Source organism: Rhinatrema bivittatum, chromosome 1 (assembly GCF_901001135.1).
Source record: "Rhinatrema bivittatum chromosome 1, aRhiBiv1.1, whole genome shotgun sequence".
NCBI classification, from domain to species: Eukaryota; Metazoa; Chordata; class Amphibia; order Gymnophiona; family Rhinatrematidae; genus Rhinatrema; species Rhinatrema bivittatum.
The window spans coordinates 392,315,514-392,338,613 of record NC_042615.1 but is presented as its reverse complement, the minus strand read 5'-3'; the positions used below and the strand labels follow the sequence as shown (position 1 = coordinate 392,338,613).

Sequence of the window (23,100 nt, the reverse complement as noted above, 5' to 3'; positions counted from 1 at the left end):
GGCAAGAGAAGCAGCAGCAGGAGCAGTGACAGCAGCACCAGCATCCTGTTGTGTTAAAGCAACGGCTGAAAGAGGCTGAATCATTACAGAGCAGCAGGTGCCTGCTCTCCTCTGAGCATCCCTGCAAGCAGTATCATTACCCAGAGATATCCGAGAGGACGAAGAGCGCTAGAACGGCAGTAACTCCCTTTTCTCTCACCATCCCCCCTCCTGTATCATTTTCGAGCACTCCACTTTCTTTCCTTCATCCTCCTTTCCTCTCCCTCTCTCTCATCCATACACAAGCTCTCTCACTTTCTCCACCCTCTGTAGGGTTGGTCTGAGTGAAATCGGCATACCCAGCAACACAGAACTGCCAGTGACTTCCTACTTTATCCAATTAGAAAGAATAAAAGCCATCAAATCAAAAGGAGGCAGGCAGGCAGCAGTTATAGCCATTCGCTCCCTCTTTCCTCCTCTGTGGGCTTGGAAGAAGGCAGCAATCGATTGCAGCAGTCCAACAAGACCAGGACAGGGAGGAGGTGTAGGTAGTAGCCTTATGGGCTAGACCTGAGGCTTAGAAAGTCTGATATCTGATACCTCCCAAGAGAAAAGGGCTTTTTAACTGCAGTTTCTTCCTCTCTGCTGCCTAGAGATGGCAATCCTATTAGCTTAATAAGTTTAATTCTTCAGGGGAGAGGGGGAATGTTCTGCCAGATTTTGGACTAACAAAATAAAACCTTTAGAAAACTTACAATTGTCAGCAACTGAGGAAGGCAGAATTTAATTTATTTAAAATGCAGATTAAAAAATAATTTAAACAAATGTCATGTGATAACTGGGTTTTTTAAATTACAAAGTTGCCATTTTCAAAGACAATTTTTAGACAGAATTATCTAAAATTATATAGGCACATAATGGGACAAGTTTAAAAATTACATGCATCTATACAGAATCAAAGGGAATAGATATCATATGATTCTTCCATCTCTGTATATTCTGTGCCTATCTAAGACTTACTATAAATAATACATGTGCCCTAACCAATCAACCCCACTGGAGCTCTATCTGCGTGGAGTACTTCTGCTAAACTCCACTTCATCATGGGTAGAATTTCTTTTCAGGAATGTGACAGTATCACAGTGTATATGATGCTTTGAGAGGAGAATTTTCAAATGATTTCACCCATCTCTTCAAATCAGTTGCCAGGGTAAAATGGGAGTGGGGGGCTGAAAAGTGTGGGTAAAAGTACCCATGCCAAAATGGGGATGGGTTCAGGGGTGGAGGTGAGGGTGGATCCAGGCAATAACACACAGGGATTTCCTTTTCAAATCCCTGCACATGGTTTAAGATGCAGACGTTGTCCCTGCTGCAAAGCAGGTGCGATGTCAGTAGGTAATAATGGACCCACAGTATGATCAGCCCCTGCCTTTTGAAAGGAGTTTCCCTTTGAAAAAGTGCTTGCAGGCCCGTGCAAGATTTCAAAATGCCCTCCTAAATGCAATCTATTACTAGACAATAATATCATCCTTTCCAGTTGCTTTCTGACCAGCTCCATTCCCATCTCACCCCACTCCCCAGTAAATGTCATAATGGGGAGTTCTATTAATCTGGGCTAGGTTAATAACTCCTGATGATCTTCTATTTCAAGCTATTAGTGTAGCATGAAAGGAGTTTATACCAACAGATATATTTTTGTGCATCCCCTCTCCTGCTCTCAGTTGTTAGAGCCATGCAATCAACTGAAGGTTGTCACTTCCAGGCACCAGATCAAATGTATGTAGATTTGAAACAAAGCTTTTGATCCATTCAGAGAAAAATTACAGAATACATACCCTAAAAAAGGAAACAGAAAGTATGGGCAGCATTGGGGGTAGGACGGCAGCACAGTGGGACCATCCTTACTTCTTGCCCTTATTCAGAGCTCTTAAGAAGTACTTTGCAAGAATTGCCTCTTCTGTGGTTCTTCCCCATCTGGGCCAGCAGAAAGCAGAGTTGCTTACCTGTAACAGGCGTTCTCACAGGACCGCAGGATGTTAGTCCTCACATATGGGTGACATCATCAGGATGGAGCCCAATCACGGAACACTTTTGTCAAAGTTTCTAGAACTTTGACTGGCACCTACTGGGCATGCCCAGTATGGCACTAACCCTGCAGCCAGCAGGGGTCCTCCTTCAGTCTCGTGTATAGCAAAAAGTACTTGCGAAAAAGCGAACCCAACTCCGCGGGGTGGCGGGCGGGTTTCGTGAGGACTAACATCCTGCTGTCCTGTGAGAACACCTGTTACAGGTAAGCAACTTTGCTTTCTCACAGGACAAGCAGGATGGTAGTCCTTACATATGGGTGAGTAGCGAGCTGAGGATGCCCGAGCAAAGCACCAAATGCACTCAAAGACGTGCAAAAAGCACAACAACAGGGGTGGATTTGGGAGGAGGGCATCCTGAAAACCCAGAACGGGTCGCTGGTAGGACATTGGGTATTAAGCTGAGAATAGGTTGTGCAGAACAGACTGGCCAAAAACGGAATCTTGCTGGCCAGCCTTATCTAAGTAATAATGGGCTGCAAAGGTATGGAGAGAAATCCAGGTCGCAGCCTTACAAATATCAACAAGTGGCACCGACTGAAGTTGAGCCACAGAGGTTGCAATGGCCCTAACAGAGTGTGCTTTCACACGGTGTTGTAACGGAATGCCTGCTTGCTGGTAGCAAAAGGAGATACAGTCCACCAACCAGGACGAAAGGGTCTGTTTTTCCACTGGATTTCCCAATTTCATGTTATCAAAAGAAACAAATAATTGAGTGGACTTTCTGTGGGTTGACGTGCGCTCCAGATAAAAGTCTAGGGCACGTTTGCAGTCCAGGGAATGTAGAGCCTTTTCTTCTGGGTTTGAATGGGGCCTTGGGAAGAAAGTAGGTAAGATGATGGATCCATTAAAATGAAATTCCGACACTACCTTATGTTAAAACATAGGGTGCGTATGGAGGACCACTCTGTCATGTAGAATTTTAGTGTAAGGCGGGTAGATAACTAATGCCTGTAACTCACTAACTCAACGAGTGGATGTTATAGCGAGAAGAAAAATTACTTTCCAGGTGAGATAGCGAAGCTCACAGGAGTGGAGAGGCTCAAACGGAGGTTTCATGAGCCGCCCTAAGACCACGTTAAGGTCCCAAGTGGGAGCCGGAGGGCACAATGGAGGTTTCAGGTGGAGCAACCCTCTCATGAAGCATGTGACTAAGGGCTGTGTCAAAATAGAGACATCTATTCTGTTGTGGAAGGCGGCTACTGCACTGACATGCACTCTTATAGAGGAAGTTTTTAGACCTGATTCTGACAGATGCAGGGATTGTCCAGAAACATCTCAGCGGAACAAGTGAAGGGGTCTATGGTCATGGACGTGCACCAGACCGTAAACCTTTTCCACTTAAAACGATAAGAGTGTCTCGTGGAAGGCTTTCGTGAAGCTACTAGGACTCGGGATACGGACTCCGAAAGGTTAAGGGGTTGAAGTATTAACCTTTCAACATCCAGGCCGTCAGCAACAAAGTCTGGAAGTTGGGGTGGCGCAGGCACCTGTTGCTCTGAGTTATCAGAAGCAGATCCTTCCCTAGAGGGATGCGCCGGTGAACTGATAGATCCTTGAGAATTGAGAACCAGACTTGGCGTGGCCAGTGAGGGGCTATCAGAATCATTAAGCCCTTGTCCCTTCGTAACTTCACAAGAGTCTTTGATATGAGTGGAAGTGGGGGGTATGCATAGAGGAGACCGCTGGACCACGAGAGGGCGAAAGCATCTCTCGGCTGTGAGTGGCAGCTGCGAGTGAGCGAGCAGAAGTTCCCTACTTTGCGGTTGTGGAAGGACGCAAAGAGGTCTATGTGTGGATACCCCCAATGTTGGAAGATTGTGTCTGCTACTGCAGGGTTGAGAGACCATTCATGCGGATGGAAGGTCCGGCTGAACCTGTCTGCCAGAACATTGTCCACGCCCGCCAAGTAGGTTGCTCTGAGGTACATTGAGTGGGAAAGAGCCCACTCCCATATCTGTGCAGCTTCTTGACACAGAAGGTAGGAGCCCATTCCCCTTTGTTTGTTGATGTACCACATTGCTACCTGGTTGTCGGTTTGAATCAGGATGGTCTTGTTTGAAAGGCAATCCTGAAAGACTCTGAGGGCATATCTGATCGCTCGAAGCTCCAAGAAATTTACCTGATGTTTGGATTCCTCTGGAGACCAGGGACCCTGAGTCTGTAGGTCGTTGACATGAGCACCCCAACCTAGATTGGAGGCGTCTGACGTTAGGACAATTTGAGGCTCTGGAACCTGAAAGGGAAGGCCTTGAAAGAGCTTGGGGAGCTGCATCCACTAGGCCAGCGATAGGTGGAGCTGCTTGGTAATGTGGACAATACTGGACATTGGCTGGTAAGCCTGAGTCCGCTGGGATTTTAGAGTCCACTGCATGACTCTCATGGCGAGGCATGTCATTGGAGTGACATGCACAGCGGACACCATGTGACCCAGAAAAATGAGAAAAGGATGAGCTGTTGAATAACACCGATTCTGGAGGCATTGTGCGAGGGATATGAGAGTACAAGCTCGGTCCTGAGGGAGGAATGCTCTTGCCTGCATGGTGTCCAGGTCGGTTCCTATGTAGGATAGGATTTGAGATGGAACTAGGCTGGGCTTGGGGTAGTTGATCAGGAACCCGAGAAACAGCAATGTATGGATAGTGAGACATAAGGAGGCTGATGCATCCATCTGAGTCGGAGCCCTTATCAGCCAATCGTCGAGATAAGGGTAGACATGGACACCCTGACATCTCAGGTAGGCACTTGGTGAAGACTCGAGGAGTGGATGATAGACCAAATGGCAGTACCTGGTACTGAAAATGCCGGAGGCCGACCAGGAAACGAAGGAATTTGTGGTGGGACAGAGTGATTGAGATGTGTGTATACTTGTCCTGAAGATCTAGACAGCAAAGCCAATCTCCTCTTTGTAGAAGAGGCAGTAGAGAACCCAAGGTCACCATCCTGAACTTCTCCCTCTGTAGATATTTGTTTAAGGCAGGCAGGTCCAGTATTGGATGAATGCCACCTGACTTTTTTGAGATGAGGAAATACCTACAATAGAACCTCTGACCTTGCTGTGAGAGGGGCACTGGTTCTATGGCCTGGGATTTCAGGAGGGTTGATACCTCCTCTTCCAGAAGAGAGGAGTGGTCGGATGAACCCCACATCGGCCAAGGTGGGGAGTCTGCTGGTACCGATAGGAAGTTGAGGTGGTAGCCTTGGGTCAGTACAGCAAGTACCCACTGGTCTGAAGTGATTGTGTGCCATATGTTGATGTAATGGCACAGTCGACCGTCGACTGGTACGGACGGTGGAGGAGGTTGGCTTATGCTCTCCAGCGAGGAGTCAAAATCCAGCAGCTGGGCCTGGTTGAGGGGCTGGCTGGGTCTTTTGAGGTCGGGCTTGCCTGGGCTGACCCTTCTGGTAGGGTCTGGAAGGACCCTTCTGGTAAGGTCTGGAAGGACGACCTCAAGCCACAGAGATAATATCTCTGTGGCTTGAAAGACGGTCGCTTAGAGTCCCTTCAGAATGTCCTCTTAGAAGTAGACGGGAAATCAGAGGGAACTGTTTCCTGGATTTTGTCCCCGAAGAGATTATCTCCGGTGCAGGGTAGGTCTGCTAACCGGTCCTGTACCTCTAGTCGTAGGTCTGAGGACTTCAGCCAGGCCCACCTTCTTGCACTAATCCCCGCTGCAGACGCTCTGGAGGCAGTGTCAAAAATAACATAGGCAGTGCGGACCTCGTGCTTGCCAGCATCTAGGCCTTTTTGAGCCAGATCATTGAGTGGATCCTGGAATTGTTCTGGTAAAGATTCAGAGAAATCTTGGATCTTCCTGAACAGGTCCCTGTTATACTAGGTCATGTATAACTGGTAGGAAGCAATGTGAGAAATGAGCATTGAGCCATGGAAGACATGCCTACCAAAAGCATCCAGGGACCTCTGTTCTTTCCCTGGAGGTATGGAGGAATGAGGTTTAGAATGCAGTGCCTTCTTCTGGGCTGACTCCACAACCACAGAATGGTAATCCAGCTGTGTTCTTTGAAAGCCAGGAGCTGCATGGACAAGGTAGGTGGCATCTGTCTTCCGGTTGACAGGTGGTACCGAGCCTGGGTGCTCCCAATTCCTTTTCAGCAGGTCAATAAGGATTTCATGAATATGAATAGACATGATTTCCTTTGGGACATCAAGAAACTGGAGTTCTTCCAGCATCTTGTGCCTCGAGTCCTCTTCTGTCTGAAGCTGAAATGGAATCATTTCAGACATTTTCTTTATGAAATTAATAAAGGAGAGATCCTCTGGAGGAGAACGTCATCTTTCCTCAGGGGGAGAGGGCTCTGAAGGCAAACCATTAGAATTCTGGGAAGAGTCATCGGTCCAAGGATCGTAAGTTTGATCCCCAGATCCCATAGGATCACCAGAGGGAAGAAATGGCATTAGTCCTGAAGGATCAGGTCTAGGCATCGATGGTACTAGAAGAGGCATTGATGGCATCAATGGTGGCACCAACGGCATCGATGGTGGCACCAATGGAGGATGATGCGGTATCGATGGCAGTAAAGGCACCAATGGAACCGGTGACATGAACAGGTGAGTCGGTGGAAAGATTCCAGGCGGTGGTATGGGTATCTGTGTTTCTTCATCTTCCGATGACAAAGGTATCGGTGTAGAAGGCAGTGGACATACCGGTACTCTCGGTTCCACCGGTGGAAGAGCACTGATCAGCATATCCAGTCTGCCTAGAAGCAGTGCAAGCACCGTGGGCATCGGGTCGGTGACTGGGGCTGGCATCAATGTTGGTGCCAATGGAAGTTGGAAGCCCTGAAGTGCCTTACTGATGGCCTCTTGGATCATCTGATCCAATTCCTCATGGAAGCCTGGGGCGTGGAACCCCAGCACCGGAGTAGGAGGCAGCACTGGTGTAGCCAGAGGGTCCACTGGTGAAACTGGAGTTGCGGCTCCCTGCACTGATGAAGGTGGGAAATGCCTCAGTGACCCAGTTGCAGAGGAGGATGGGGGCCTTCTCTGGACAGGATTTCTTTGTCGGTGTCTCTGTCGACGCCGATGCCTAGGGCTTGCCTAAATCAGCAGACTGAGCCTTCCGATGCCGGTGTCGACACTTTTCATGATGTTCTCCTCGATCCTTCTCCTGAGGCGATGAGGAAGAAGTCGACACCTTTGGAGTAGTCCATGCCAGTCGGGCAGCACCAGTGTCCCGCTGCTGGTGAGAGGTTGATGGCACCGGCTCAGACGCAGTCGAAACAGTCGATGGAGTCGGGGGTTTTGAATGAAAAAGAAACTCCATCTTCTCTAAGTGGGCTTTACGGCCCTTCGGCGTCATTTGGGCACATTTGGTACAAGTTAGGATGTCATGGTCGGACTCCAAGCACAATACACAAATTCTAAGTGGGTCTGTGATGGACATTGTCTGAGGACAATTGGGGCACTGACGAAAACCCGACACCATAGCTTCGACAAAAATTTAGCCATGGTGCGGTCAATGGCCAGTAGGCCCCCAAAGGGAAAACTCAACGGGAATCGACTGCAAACGAGGGTAAAGCCTTACCTTTTGACCACGGAGTACGGATATTGATAGGGGAATCCCTATGGAGTAGAATTTTTTTGAAAATTTTGAAAGAACTTCCGTGAGGAAAATTCCTGTCAGGAATCTCTAGAGAGCTCCTTAACCCACGTGGCTACTGCTGTGCGGGAAAAAAAAAGACTGAAGGGGGACCCCCTGCTGGATGCAGGGTTAGTGCCATGCTAGGCATGGCCAGTAGGTACCAGTCAGAGTTCTAGAAACTTTGACAAAAGTGTTCCATGATTGGGCTCCATCCTGATGATGTCACCCATATGTGAGGACTACCATCCTGCTTGTCCTGTGAGAAAGATCACTCTAGGTGGCAGTGGGAGGACAGGAAATATACCTATGATGCAACTATTAACTTGAAGCTTCTAACCTTTGTTTTATTTATTTGTTTACATTTGATTTCTCGCTCTTGCAATGAAGCCCAGAGCACAATGCATTTCGCAAACAGTAATGCCTGTTGGTCATGACTACTCAAGATTTTGAAAAAAATAAAATCTCTACTGTATCAATCAAGTTTCTTTATGAGTGGTTTTAAGTAATAAACCAAAACACCATTAATGAAGAAGATAAAGTGAGGTTTTTAAGAAAAACAAATAAATAAGAATTATCATATTTTGCTTATTTTGTATTATCTGCACTGGCTTCCAGGGGAGACCAGAACAAAGTTCAGTTTTGACTGATTTTTAAGTGTTTATACCAGGGTCATTCTAAATACTTAGTAGATCTGTTGACTCGCTATGAGCCTATCAGAGCATTCCACTCTTCCCAACACTTCATGCTGTCGGTGCTTTACTTGTCAGATGCCAAATTATTTGTTACCTAATATATGTCCTTTGTGGTTTTGATCCACTACTCTGGAACTTAACTCCATCTGAGCTAATGATAGAAACATTATTTATGATTCAGAAAACAAATAAAGGCCTGGTTTTTCAACTAGGCTTCTCCTGAATTTTAAATAGTAGATGGTGGTTATGACCAATATATGCCCTGTCAAGGAGATTGAGGAAAGAGTAATAATCAGGGAATGTTTTAATTTAATGTTTTATGATGATGATTTCATTGACAATGTTTATTGAACTTGTTTTATGCATAGTCATGCATATCTTGCCTTGATGTTCTTGGACAGAAGGGGGGGGGGGTGAGTAATAAAATGTTAAGAAATAAATACAAATAATCTACATATTGGCCCAATGAGTGAATTAAAAAGACTATAACAAATTAATGAACTTTTTAAACCGACATAAATCTTTTAAGAAATTTTGGAAAGTGTATCCAATCAGTAAATTTTGCTATATAAATTTCTCTGTTCAATCACATTATAAGCACCATTCATGATTTCATGAACCTCTACCATATTCTCTCTCAAACATCTGTTTTCGAAACTAAAGTCTTAGAGGATAATTTTCAAACAACTGTGCAGCAGCATATGGCTACACACAGATTTATGATAACATTTTATAACCCTCTCATATCAGATATGCATGTATTATAAAATACACCTATCTTTATCCCACAACATATTCGTGAATGTATACTTTTGTGCAAATACATTCAATGCATTTAAAAGTGAGCATTTCAATGCATTGAGCGCATGTAGTTTTCCTACCTATTTAAAAAATATATGCATGTATATTTTATGTGCAAAAATAAAGTAGGACTTTATGTCTACCAAGTTCCAGTAACCCTGTTCTATGTAACTTTATCTTTATTTCTTACCTCTCCTCTCATCTCTATCAGTAGCATCCTTGCTACAATTAATGTTTAAAGTTTTATTAATACTCCTGTTTGATGTGAACCAATATGATATGAAATGTGTCATGAATGTCGGTACAGAAAAGAATCAATGAAATAAATAAATAAATAAATAAATAAATAAATAAATGTGCCTAAGATGGTATATTTTAATTCATGCACACATAATTGAAATTGCCATTTTTACCAATTACTCCACCAATTCACCTAGTACTTCTCCAGTGCATCGAGACCCTCAGGATTCTTCAGCCTGAACTCTCCACATTTCACCAAGACTTCCCACCCAGCCAATAATGCACAAGAAAAATGTTTAAAATCACTTACCCAAGATAATAAGCAAATGTAAAATTACTCAAGTAACTTGGAAAATCTAGGCATGTGTCTTTTAAAATGGCTACTTATACGTGTAAATGCTGGCCCGGATCCAGAATGCCCCTAGACTGCCCCCTTTTTAAGCATGTACATGTCAATGAAAATTCACCCTTAATCTGTTAAGCCTTTCTTGATTCCAACACCTTTATCATTTGTGTTCTCCTTCCCTGTATCTTTTTCTAGCTCTGCTATACCATTTATGAGATGGGGCAAACAGCACACAATATTCATTATGATGTTTTCAGTTTTATTCTCTATTCCCTTCCAAACAATTCCTAACATTCCTTTTATGACTGCTGCTACATGCTGAGCTGAGGATTTAACTTTATTGTTCACAATAACTCCAAAGTCCTTTTCCTGATTGGCAGCTGCTAACATGGAATTCAGCATAGTGCCTATATAGTTAGGGTTATTATTTTCTCTAACTGCATGCATGGAAATCTAGTATTCTCACTAGATTCTGTGACTGGCAGAAGTATCAGCCATGGGGCTAACTGAAATCAAGCGATTTTATTAGAATTTCAGTCTGTTACAAATAAATGGCTCACCTGTTACAGTTGGCTAAATGGATAGAAAAAATCAATGCAAAAATGTACCCTTTAAAAAAACAGATAACCTTCCAATGAGTAACCTGTTCATCCGATATAGTCCTTTCAACCTTTGCCAACAAAAGGGATACTTAATGATGGAAGAAATAGGAGACTACAGAATGAATGCCATGTTACTGTGTTATTGTAAGGTTATGATCTTGAGATTGAAAATCTATTACAAGGTGGTTCCCACACCTTTCCACATTATTCTTTCACACAACTTAAAAACATTCAATAACTCAGCTTCAGAATGACATCACCTGGCAGAAATCCTTCACCCTCTACCCCACCACACACATACATGTACATACAGTGAAACCAGAAGGAAGAATGCAGTCTTTCCGTGTGAACTAAGTTTTCACAATAAAATAACTTCCAGCTCTGCAATAGCTTCATGAGCCTCACATGCAAACCACACACCAATTCTAGTACCTAGTCATAAGGAAACACCTCAAAGTTTGGATTTGATTAGTATCATCATGAATCAGGCTGTTTATTTAATGAGACTGTCTGGTTCAGCCTGTCTGTGAATAAACCAATTAATCTTAACAGTGCTGAAAACACACACCTAGATAAATTTCATTGTTGTTTGCATATAAACAGCATAATAGTGCAAATGTACTGCCCAATTCCCATAACTACAAAAGCCACAGAAAACTGCAATATAAATTACATATCACAGACACTGCTGAAGGCCTAAACACATCTATCCTAAAATATTTTTTAACAAGACCTAATAAACAAGTAAATCACTAATTTTGGTTATTGTTGTTTCTCCTGTCTTCTTTCTTTCCATTTCTGAGTGTTGAGGGTTAGGTGATCATGGCCTCACTATTGTGTCTGTGACTTATTTTGGCAGAGTTCTGCAGAAGTTTGTAGCCTTTAACATTTACTTTCCTAGGGGTCTCCCATCCAAGTGTAACCCTAATTAGCTGCTGGAATGTAACAAGCAGAGAGGATAGCTTTCAAATGTAGCAGCATATGTGCATGTAGATGGCTGTGAGCAAATATACGCAATTATTTTATAATCCGCATGTATGACGTGTGCATTTTATAAAATATGTGTATCTCTACCCTGCAACATACATGCATATGTATGCCTACGTGCAAATACATGCAATGCACTGAAACCACATATATCGATGCAATGAATGTGCATACTTTTCCTATTTATTTTAAAAATATATGCGCATATATTATACTTGCAAATGGAAAGTAGGATTTTCTCATAAGTCCTGATTTATACACATAAGTTGGCCAAATTTAAAACATGCATACATAAATTAAATTAACCAGTTTGCCAATTAGTCCATCAGTTCACCCAGTCCTTATTCAGGGCATTGAGACCTTCCTGGTTCTTCAGCCAGAACTCTCCCAGTTCACCCTGACCTCCCACCCAATCAGTACTACACAATAAACACAATAAACTATTCTCAAGATCAAAATCGTAGAGCATATAGAAAGGCATGGTTTAATGGAACACAGTCAACATGGATTTACCCAAGGGAAATCTTGCCTAACAAATCTGCTTCATTTTTTTGAAGGGGTTAATAAACATGTGGATAAAAGTGAACCGGTAGATGAAGTGTATTTGGATTTTCAAAAGGCGTTTGACAAAGTCCCTCATGAGAGGCTTCTAAGAAAACTAAAAAGCCATGGGATAGGAGGCGATGTCCTTTCGTGGATTAGAAACTGGTTAACAGACAGGAAACAGAGAGTAGGATTAAATGGTCAACGTTCTCAGTGGAAAAGGGTAAACAGTGGAGTGCCTCAGGGATCTGTACTTGGACCGGTGCTTTTCAATATATATATATAAATGATCTGCAAAGGAATACGACGAATGAGGTTATCAAATTTGCGGATGATACAAAATTATTCAGAGTAGTTAAATCACAAGCGGACTGTGATACATTACAGGAGGACCTTGCAAGACTGGAAGATTGGGCATCCAAATGGCAGATGAAATTTAATGTGGACAAGTGCAATGTGTTGCATATAGGGAAAAATAACCCTTGCTGTAGTTACACGATGTTAGGTTCCATGTTAGGAGGTACCACCCAGGAAAAAGATCTAGACATCATAGTGGATAATACTTTAAAATTGTTGGCTCAGTGTGCTGCAGCAGTCAAAAAACCAAACAGAATTTTAGGAATTATTAGGAAGGGAATGGTTAATAAAACGGAAAATGTCATAATGCCTCTATATCGCTCCATGGTGAGACTGCACCTTGAATAATGTGTACAATTCTGGTCGCCGCATCTCAAAAAAGATATTGTTGCGATGGAGAAGGTACAGAGAAGGGCAACCAAAATGATAAAGGGGATGGAACAGCTCCCCTATGAGGAAAGGCTGAAGAGGTTAGGGCTGTTCAGCTTGGCGAAGAGATGGCTGAGGGGGGATATGATAGAGGTCTTTAAGATCATGAGAGGTCTTAAACGAGTAGATGTGACTCAGTTATTTACACTTTCGAATAATAGAAGGAATAGGGGGCATTCCATGAAGTTAGCAAGTAGCACATTTAAGACTAATCGGAGAAAATTCTTTTTCACTCAACGCACAATAAAGCTCTGGAATTTGTTGCCAGAGGATGTGGTTAGTGCAGTTAGTGTAGCTGGGTTCAAAAAAGGTTTGGATAAGTTCTTGGAGGAGAAGTCCATTACCGACTATTAATCAAGTTTACTTAGGGAATAGCAATTGCTATTAATTGCATCAGTAGCATTGGATCTTCTTAGTGTTTGGGTAATTGCCAGGTTCTTGTGGCCTGGTTTGGCCTCTGTTGGAAACGGGATGCTGGGCTTGATGGACCCTTGGTCTGACCCAGAATGGCAATTTCTTATGTTCTTATGTTCTTATAATAACCAGATGCAAGTAGGTAACCAAATGTAAGCATGTAAGTGTCTTTAAAAATAGCAACTTACAAGCATGTTGACCCCGCTCTAGAATACTCCTAGACCACCCCTTTTTTACATGCATAAAAGGGAAAATACACATTATTATTATTATTATTATTTATCGGTTTTTATATACCGATGTTCCATATAGAATATCAGATTGGTTTATATTGTAGCTGTGTTCAAACAGTTTAGGTCTTCTTGTTGCAGATTATAACTTCATCAAGTTCTTATTTAACATTGCGTTTGTAAGTGTGTTCAAGACGTAGAGGTCTTCTTGTTTTGCCTTATAACATCAGTAAAATTCTATTAAACATTGTAATTAGCTCTTATTTCACATCATAATTAGTTCTTATTTAGCATTGTTATTTCTTATTTAGTATTGTAACTTTAAACTTACTTATTTCTTACAATGAAAACAGTCAAGATATTACATTTTGTGGGGTGTTTTATTGTATGGTAGCATGAAAGTTGAGTTGTAGCTGTATGATGTCCTCAGAATGGTTATTTTACACATGTATTTTCAACTTTTATAAAATACAGAATATACAAGTAGAGGCTACCTATGTGCATATATGCTAATTTTTATGCATGTAAAGTTTTGAAAATTCACTCCTTAGGCTTTCCTGGGCCAGTGTTGCCCAGGAGCAATTTTGGTAGGTTAGAATATCTTGCTAATTGTTTAGCAGCAATAAAAGGCATGTTCATAATTATGGCATAAAAGGGTTTTAATATTTAAACCCCCAACACCCAACATTTAAACCCCCAACACTCCAGACAGGGAAAGCTTGAGCTTCTTAGAGTTTGGAAGCTAAGCAAGGTCAGACCTAACTAGTACCTGGATTGGGGACCAACTGGGTGCTGTAGGCTACAGAAGACACTAGCAAGCCGCTACAGTATTAAGCAATAAAAAAGATCACAGGCACTGTAATAGGGCTATGACCATCAAACACTTCACACTTAGAAGTGGATTGAAAAAAGGTAAGAAAAACACATAGAGGTCCACATTCAAATGGATTGTCCAATAGCACTGAGAACATAGTTGGACAAACCATGTGTTTTTCTTTATTTATGAATTGGATTTATATTCTGCCTATTTGAATACAAGATTCATTCAAAGCCAGTTACAATGTATTAAAAATTTAACTAACAAGCAAGTCATTACAGTTTCAAATTACTAAGATATAAACAGTTTTGAGTAGCAGCAATCTCACACTAAAATTTGTCCAATTTAAGGTGTGCTTCCTGGCCAAAATCTTAATAGATCAACAATCACAACTAAGCTCTAACAGCTTGAAAAATTCCATAGCAAAACTCTGCATTGTAGCATGTTTTAGGAAATTTGAGGTGAAAAGCTACTGGAGATTCCCATTGTGAATTTAGTTGCTTTGTTTTGTATGTTAATAACACTGGCAGCCAATGTAGCTTGTATAGAACAGAGGTGATGTGATCATGTAGTTTGCATCATTCTGTCAGACATAAAGAAGAGTTTTGTATTTTTTGGAGTTTGTGGAGGGCCTTATCTGTTAAACCCTTGTACAGTGCATTGCTCCGGTTGTGTGGTTACTGTGGTATAAACCACTGTGTAGATTTGACTTCTTAATGAATGGGTGCAATCTTCGTAAGTTACATAATTGAAAATGGCAGTGTTTTACTGTTGCTTGGATTTGTGGCAACATGGTGAGTTCTGAGTCCACAGCTTTTTACCTGGGTTTTTAGAAAGAATTTATAGGTTCTGAATGGAATTTCAGGTCATGAACTTGATTGTCCTTGATCTATATCCATAGTATCTCCATTTTCTTAGGATTTAAATAGAGATTATTGTTTTTCATCGAGCTTCAACACATGTGCTTAGTATTTTTATAGCTGTTGATGGGTTCAGATCCATTGGTAGTACAAGCTAAACATCATCTTTGTAGATGTAAGCCTTTAAATCAAAGGTTCAAATCAGCTATCCAGTGGTTTCAGGTATAGTTTATTTGAAAAGGTTTTTTTTTTATATTAGAGCTCATAACATCGCAGTGGTTTACAGGTATATATTAAAGAGTACTGGCAAAAATATAGAGCCTTGAGGGACCCTGAGATCCAGTTTGGTGATGTATTGCCTGTCTGACAAGGAGTTGAACCAGGTTAGGTCCTTGCCACTACCATCTCTGCTAGTCATGATATCATGATATTGTGATATAATTGTATCAAAGGCTGCAGAGAAATCCAGTAACAGTAGAACTGCCATCTGGTGTCTGTCACAGTATTTCAGAAGATCATCCAACAAGTACTCTTTTTGTTCCATGGCGTTTTTTGTATTTGGATTGATATCGGTCCAGTCATTTTTTTTCTCTTACCCATTCATTTAGCTACATTATTACTGATTGTTCTAAAAGTTTCCCTAGGAAAGGGATATTCAATATTGGGCAGTAGTTGAATTTCCTGCCACTTTCCTGCAGATTTATCTGGGTAAGTTTTTAGCTGGATAAAATGTACTTGGATAAATCAGAGGCATCCCAGGGGTGTGCCAGATTGGGATTAATTTAGCCCGATATTGCCAATATTCAGCTTTACCCAGGTAAGTCTGGTTATGCCAGACAGCAATCCTAAAGTTATCCAGATAGCTTTGTCCAGATAATGTGGACTTTATCTGGCTAAATTCAGCAGAATGCATAACCGGCTGCATTCTGCTGAATAGGTGAGTAAAGTTATACAGGTAACTATCTGAATAAGCTTCTCCCTCGTCAGCTCTCTGAATTTAGACCTCATCATGTTTAAAAATAATCTTTCTTTTTAAAACAACTCTGTCTACTCCCTACTTCTGTTTTCAATCCAATATGCCAAGGGCCTTTAAAGTGCTAGTATGATTATAGTGCTTGTATGAAGCATTCCTATGCTCTCTTCTTTTTTTTTTGGTATGCTGTACATGGGAAAACCATTGTCTGGCATGGATGAAAGCACTTCATGGCAAGGCAATGGAAACCAGATACTTCTTAATGTAGCAAAAAGAGTTATAATACTGAAGCTTCGATTCTGAGAAATTCAGAAGTCCCAAAATATGATGCACTTGGGCAAATCTCCAGGGAACTGAGCTGAATATCATCTGAATCAGCTTGAATATCCTATTTCTGCAGCATGAAAAATATTGTCACAGGCCAAACACTTGAAGATAGAAGCCATTTGACCATTTACAGGGCTAGAAATGTAATTCAGATTGATATTATAAATGATATGCTACAGAGAACAGAAGAGTGCATGAATGCAGAACAACATAACCAATATGATGAATTTTATATAGCATCAGTCACACAGATATCAAAGTGATTAAAAGTATACATATATAGGTGAATTTTCAAAGGAGTGCACGTTTAAATGTAACATACTATTGTAGCAATTTTCAAAAGCCCATTTACCTGAATAAAGTGCACTTGTGCACAAAACCTATTGTCAATTCAACAGCATATATTATAGCAGTTTTCAAAATCTCACTTACAAGGGCAAAGAGCATTTATACATGTAAATCCAAGTTTTAAGCGTGTAAATCCTTTTGAAAATGTTGTGCACAAGATGAACATTGGGCAATCAAATGTATATAATAGCTTGTTGATGCTTTGAATTCATAAAGGTTTCTCCTTTTTCATATCTATAGTCATAACCATAGGTGAATAATGCTTTAAATGCTCAGTATCTTTACTAGTAATTAACATTGTTAGATTGAAGGAATAAACTAATTGCACCATGTTTCTCCTCTTCTAAATACCATACCTGCTTCATTTTTCTTTAGTACTAAAGACTAAAACTGCAGATCAGATGAGAGCACACAGCATGAAGAGATGATTCTCACTTACTTACTCTGCTTCAGAAGTTTATATATATTGCCTGTAATCTTGGCAAGTCATGATATCAAGAAGAAGCAAAATATGGGCATTTTTCCTAATAGCAGGGATATCACTCTATTAAATTAAAAAGAAAAGCAATTACAGGGTCAAAATATTGGTTCATCTGCTGAGTCTATCATGTAATATAGTCCCCACAAAATCCTCAGGCTTATATGACAGAAACACAATGCTGAGTCATACTAAAGAAACCTATGAACCAAATTAGGCAGCGAAGGTTTTTTATGACTAATGAGCTATTCAGTCACTCATTCAGCTGTGACTGCTACATTGAATGAGCTGCAGGATAAGGAATTTTCATAGAATATGAAAACACTGATATAATAAAATGGTCACATGCTCTGTAAAAGGAAACCAATTCAGTCACTGACTGCTTCACTCTGGCCCACTACCAAGTTATGAGCTGTATGACCAGATCTGCTAAATGTGACCCCCAGGAGAAACCCTACATATTTCTGTCCTACGTTCTTCAAAACAGGACTTATTAAGAAGCCTAGTAATGCTCTAAATAAATTAGTATGAATGAACCAGTTAGTATCTCTTAAGTTTTACATATATATATTTATTTTTACATACAGACATTCAATCTGACATATTACATCAGTTTACATTCACATATTTCCCTATCCCCAGAGGGCTTACAATCTAAGTTCATACTTGAGGCAATAGAGGGTAAAGTGACTTGCCCATGGTCACAAGGAGTGACAGCAGGACTTGAACCATGGTCTCCTGGTTCATAGCCCTCTGCTCTAACCACGAGGCTACTCCTGCACTCACGTATGCTCTGTGTATGTGTGTATGTATATATATATATATATATATATATATATGTGAGAAATATATATATATATTTACTACGTATGTGATAAATAGTAAATATATATATATATTTACTATTTCTCACATACACAGTTAATGTGGTGCTCAAGGTCAAATGTCTTCTTGTCACTCTATTAGCTTTACGATATGCCCTATTCAGTCTCTGCTAAATGATAAATAGTATTTTGAGATAAAGTTATAATCCTATCATTTCACCCATCCTATAAAATAGAGAGCTTAAAAGCAGCTATACTGTATGTTCTGGTGCCTAAAAATAAGGATCTAAATATACAATATTCTATGCATCTCTGACTTAACAAGCACTAAAGATATCCCAGCTCTCCCATTAGGGTTAGACATTATCTCATGAATAAAACATTAAGCAAGGCTCTAATCAGTAATAATTATTACTCACAGCTGTTTCCGCACCTTCCATCCCCCAACCTCTTTCCCTCCAATAAAAAGAAACGAATAAAAAATAGTCTGTGAATTCATGTAGTTACAGGAAGTTAAATGTATTATTTATAGGGCTGCAGAGGCTGAATACTTTGGCCATGCTGCTTACTGTAGCAATGATCTATCCAGACAATGAGAACAGGAAGCTTGCCAGTGCATTAGGAGATGAGAGATTTGAACCTTACCAAATAGCCCAGCAAAGCAAAAAATCATCATTTAAAAAAAAAAAAATAAAAAATAGCTGTAGGTATGGAGGCTAATCTGACTTCACTTCAAGCACAGTGAGGTGCACTTGGAAGCTAAAACACTAAAAATAATTGCAGTTATTGTTAATCCCTTTCCATAATCTTAATAGTATGTTTTAATTTGAGCTATTTATTTATTTATTTTCAAATCTCTTTTTTATGCCATTTTCTCTCCTCAAGTTCATAGAAGAAGAAGAGACAAACATGCACTGCAGGTTACACTATTGAATTTAGTGATCACACTGCATCAAAATATAATCAATAATACAATCCAGAATAAGCCAAAGAAAGAAATGTTGAAGGAAAATTGTTTTAAAACACTGATCCCATTATCTGATTGATGTATATTATAATAACAAAATATAAGCACAAGTTAATCAGATCAGAGTCTAAAGGCTGTCGATTTTAAAAGGTGTGCGCGAGTGTCCATGTGCACGTGGTTCCTGGTACACACATATGGATGCACTGATTTTATAACATTCATGTGCCGGCGTGTGCGTGTTATAAGATCTGATGGCCGCGCGCACATGTGCGTCTGTTTTTAAAAGCCACATGCGCATGTGCGGGCGGCCTGCAACTCACGTACACAGGGGGGAAATTTTTCAAAGCAACGTGCGGCGATGCAATCAATCCTCTCCTAGTTCCCTCCCAGTGACCTTATCTACACCTAACTCTATCCTTCCTTTCTCTTCCCCTCTTCTCCCCGCCCCCTAAACCTACCCTAACTATCCCTACATTTTTTATTTTAAACTTAATGCTTCTCTGGAGCAGATGTAATCTGCGTTCGCCGGCTTGCTGCCGACGTGCACTTTTCGGGACAGCGGCTAATGGTGCTGTCCTGGCCTGTCCCCGCCCCTTCCCACCCAGACCATGCCCCCCAGGCTGCCCCTTTTCCCTCAGCCGGCACTTCTGCACATAACGTGGTTTACTTGTGTGGCTGGGCCCATTGTAAAATGCACGCGGCGCACGCAAGTCCCACCCATGTGTGTAAATCCCAAAATTCACGTGCATAGCCCTTTGAAAATTTACTTGTAAGAGTGACTAATTCCTGGATAAGTTGTTTTATGTTTTAAAACTTTAGGAGCCTCAAAGTATCATTGTTTAGAGCAGGGGTGGGCAATTTCAGTCCTCGAGGGCCACAAACCTGTCGAGGTTTTTGGATATCCTAATGAATATGCATGACATAGATTTGCATACAACTGAGGCAGAGTGCATGCAAATCTCTCTCATGCATATTCATTAGGGATATCCTGAAAACCAGACTGGGTTGTGGCCCTCGAGGACCGGAAGTGCCCACCCCTGGTTTAGAGCAAATAATAAAACTAAGCAATTTTACCTTAAATGAATCAGTTCAATTACACACACACACACACACACACACACACACAAACACACATGCGCACACAAATGTATTCACTTGAGCAGGTATTTTTTTCTCAAAGATTTTTTAGCAAACATATCTGTGAAGTTCATATCTACAAGATAACTCTGACTTTCATTTTCTCCTCTAGAAAATATCTGATCCAATTTTTTGATTGGAATTTTTTGTAAATTCCTACAGAGTTGAGAAACTGAACTGTGAAATGAAGAATGTTGGAGCTGTCTTGGACAAGCAAATCTATCATGGAAATGTATCATATCTATCAAAATTTCTAGCCTTCTCTTGCACCCATTTCTTACTCTAATAGCTGCAACCTGTTAACGATAGCGCATTAGTCATAGAGTAGTGCTTTGTGGCAGCTTTGAGACCCAACAGCAATCTGTTCTTTTCCTGTTGCTCATGTGTAATGGAGATCAAGGCAGGAAGAGATGTAGCAACCCATCTAAAGGTGACTCCATCTGCCCCAAGCGGTCATCAATTAAAGGCAACCTCATTAGCAATACTTTGTCCTTTGACAGATCTTTCCTAGAGGGACCCTTCAGCACCAACATGAGGAACAGCGCCCAGCTGAAAGGGCTAGATCCTCTAACAATTAGTGGGAATAATCAGGAAAGAAAAGGCTATTCATTTGCTAATGTTACATCCACTTCCACAAAATAATACAAATATTAATTTTTAAGAAAATATATGTAGCCATCATCAGGACTTCCAACAGCAACTAGCATTTACAACTATTAAAATGCAAGTGAAAAGAATGAAAATGCTGATGTTTTAATATATTGCAATCTGTGGATTTCCATTTGTGTTAAGTACCATTGAACTCCTGAACCCTTCTCTGATCTGCAGTTAAAAAAATACAAAGACCTTAGGCAAAATGAGTATCCATTAACAGCAAGATTCTTTGTGGCGCTAATTGAATAGCTTGGCAATGATGATCATAGGGGAAAATGATCGCAGCTGAATATGTTTATGCAATGCATGTGTTTGTTGTCTGTTCAGTAAAGCTGTTTTGCCATGCTAATGTAAAGATATGATAACAAACTGCTTGCAGACCTCTATCATAATCTATTTTCAAATGCCAAACATGAATTGAGTTCAAATAGGTATTAAACACCGTTCATAGAACAAGATGTGCTAAGTAATATGTTAAAGTTGTTTCTATATATTAGCTACAATTTCATTACAGAATAAAAATAAAGCAAACTGTATAATCTGACCATGTGGTCTGTTATTTCACAGAGATGTGAATCAGAACCGGAACCGATTCCGATTCAAATCTTATAATTTTTATCGTCCGGCCCGACTGGTTTGTTGTTTATCGGCTGTGCATGATCCGATAAACAAAAAACCCACCCTGACCCTTTAAAACTGACCCCTTAGCCTCCCCCACCCTCCTGACCCCCCGAAAAACGTTTTAAAATTACCTGGTGGTCCAGGGAGGGTGCGGGGAGCGATCTCCCGCTCTCGGGCCGTCGGCTGCGCTAATAAAAATGGCGCCGATGGCCCTTTGCCCTTACCATGTGACAGGGTATCCGTGCCATTGGCCGGCCCCTGTCACATGGTAGGAGCACTGGATGGCTGGCGCCATCTTTAAAAATAGTGCGGGCCATGGCCGGCACCATCGCTCCCGGCGCCCCCACTGGACCACCAGGTAATTTTAAAATGTTTTTTTGGGGGGTCGGGAGGGTGGGGGAGGCTAAGGGGTCAGTTTTAAAGGGTCGGCCCGAGAGTGGGCAATCAGTCCCGGGGTTTCCACTGGACCACCAGGTGATTTTAAAACGTTTTTGTGGGGGGGGGGGGGGGGGGGGGGTTGGGAGGGTGGGGGAGGGTAAGGGATTAGTTTTAAAGAGTCGGGGTGAGTTTAGGGGTTGTTTTAGTGTGCCAGTTTTCCCGTCCCCCCCCCCCCCAATAACTCCCGTTAGTGGACACAAACCCGATTAACAATTTTTCACGATAAATCAGGGGAATTTCTATTGTATCGCACTCTTTAACGATTTTTGACGATTTAAAAAATATCGGACGATATTTTAAATCAAAAAACGATTCACATCCCATATTTCATCCAATCCCCAATTTAATTGTACTCTGTTCTTAGAATCTTTGAAAGCTAGTGAAGATATATCACCTGCCAACCTCTTTGCTGATTTTCCTTCCAACATCTATAACAGGACTAGTATAGCTATCTTTGTTTTGCCATGTATGTAAGGAATATTCCATGAAGGTTTTTCTAACCATACAGGTGGACAATGCCCATGCCCATGCTAGTAAAGACACATGAACCGTCATGCATATCTGTCTGCAAGTTAAAAAATGTCCATGTATCTGGGCGCATGCTCATGCACACGTGCCAGTGTGTGTCTGCGTGCCAGTTTGAAAGTTACTGTCCCTGTATTTACTAATTTTTATCCATATGTTTACAGAAAATCCATTGATTTAAAAAGAAATCAGATTTTATTTTTATCTTTAGTGATTTCTGTAAAACTGTTAGAGCTCGCTGTACAGTTGATGGAAAAATGATGCAATCCTAAATTAAAATGTCTGTTTCAAGTACTTTGAAAAGCAAATAAATACCTCCAAATCTACAAAAAAGGAATTATTTGGCTTCTAAAGAGTGCCTTCTTTAAAAATTGTAATTGTATTACTTTTACTAACAACAACAAGGAAATACTCTGACTTGTCAATATGGATTTTTTTGTTTTAAATGTAAAATGTAAATGAACGCCTAATGATCTTAGTAGAAAGAAACAGTATATCTTTTTTATTAAGCTGCACTAATTTCTGGAATTTGCACAGACAATAAAAATGGATTTTGTCTAAACATCATGGAAATCTGGTTAGAGTTGTGTGCTCTCCACTGGTGAGGATTTTTCTTGCCCCTTTAGATGTTTGAAATAGAGTTACTGCTAAAGCATACCTTTCACAGAGCCCAGAAACACACAGTGCAGAATTCTACACTTCATGCTACAGGAGGCAGCTGTTGCACTAAGTAAGAAGAAGGGAGGCCTTGTAGGGGAGAATTTGAATCATTCTAATCAGCTCTACCTACTTACAAAAAAATAATTGCTGAGTCCATGCAGCTC

At 41.0% G+C, this 23,100-nt stretch overlaps 1 protein-coding gene across 4 annotated transcripts in view; it reads right to left on the bottom strand.

Annotated features, from left to right (window-relative positions):
• NRG1 (neuregulin 1) overlaps positions 1-23,100 on the bottom strand; it is a 550,039-nt gene that overhangs the window by 321,720 nt on the left and 205,219 nt on the right. The gene's annotated exons all lie outside the window — the stretch shown is intronic.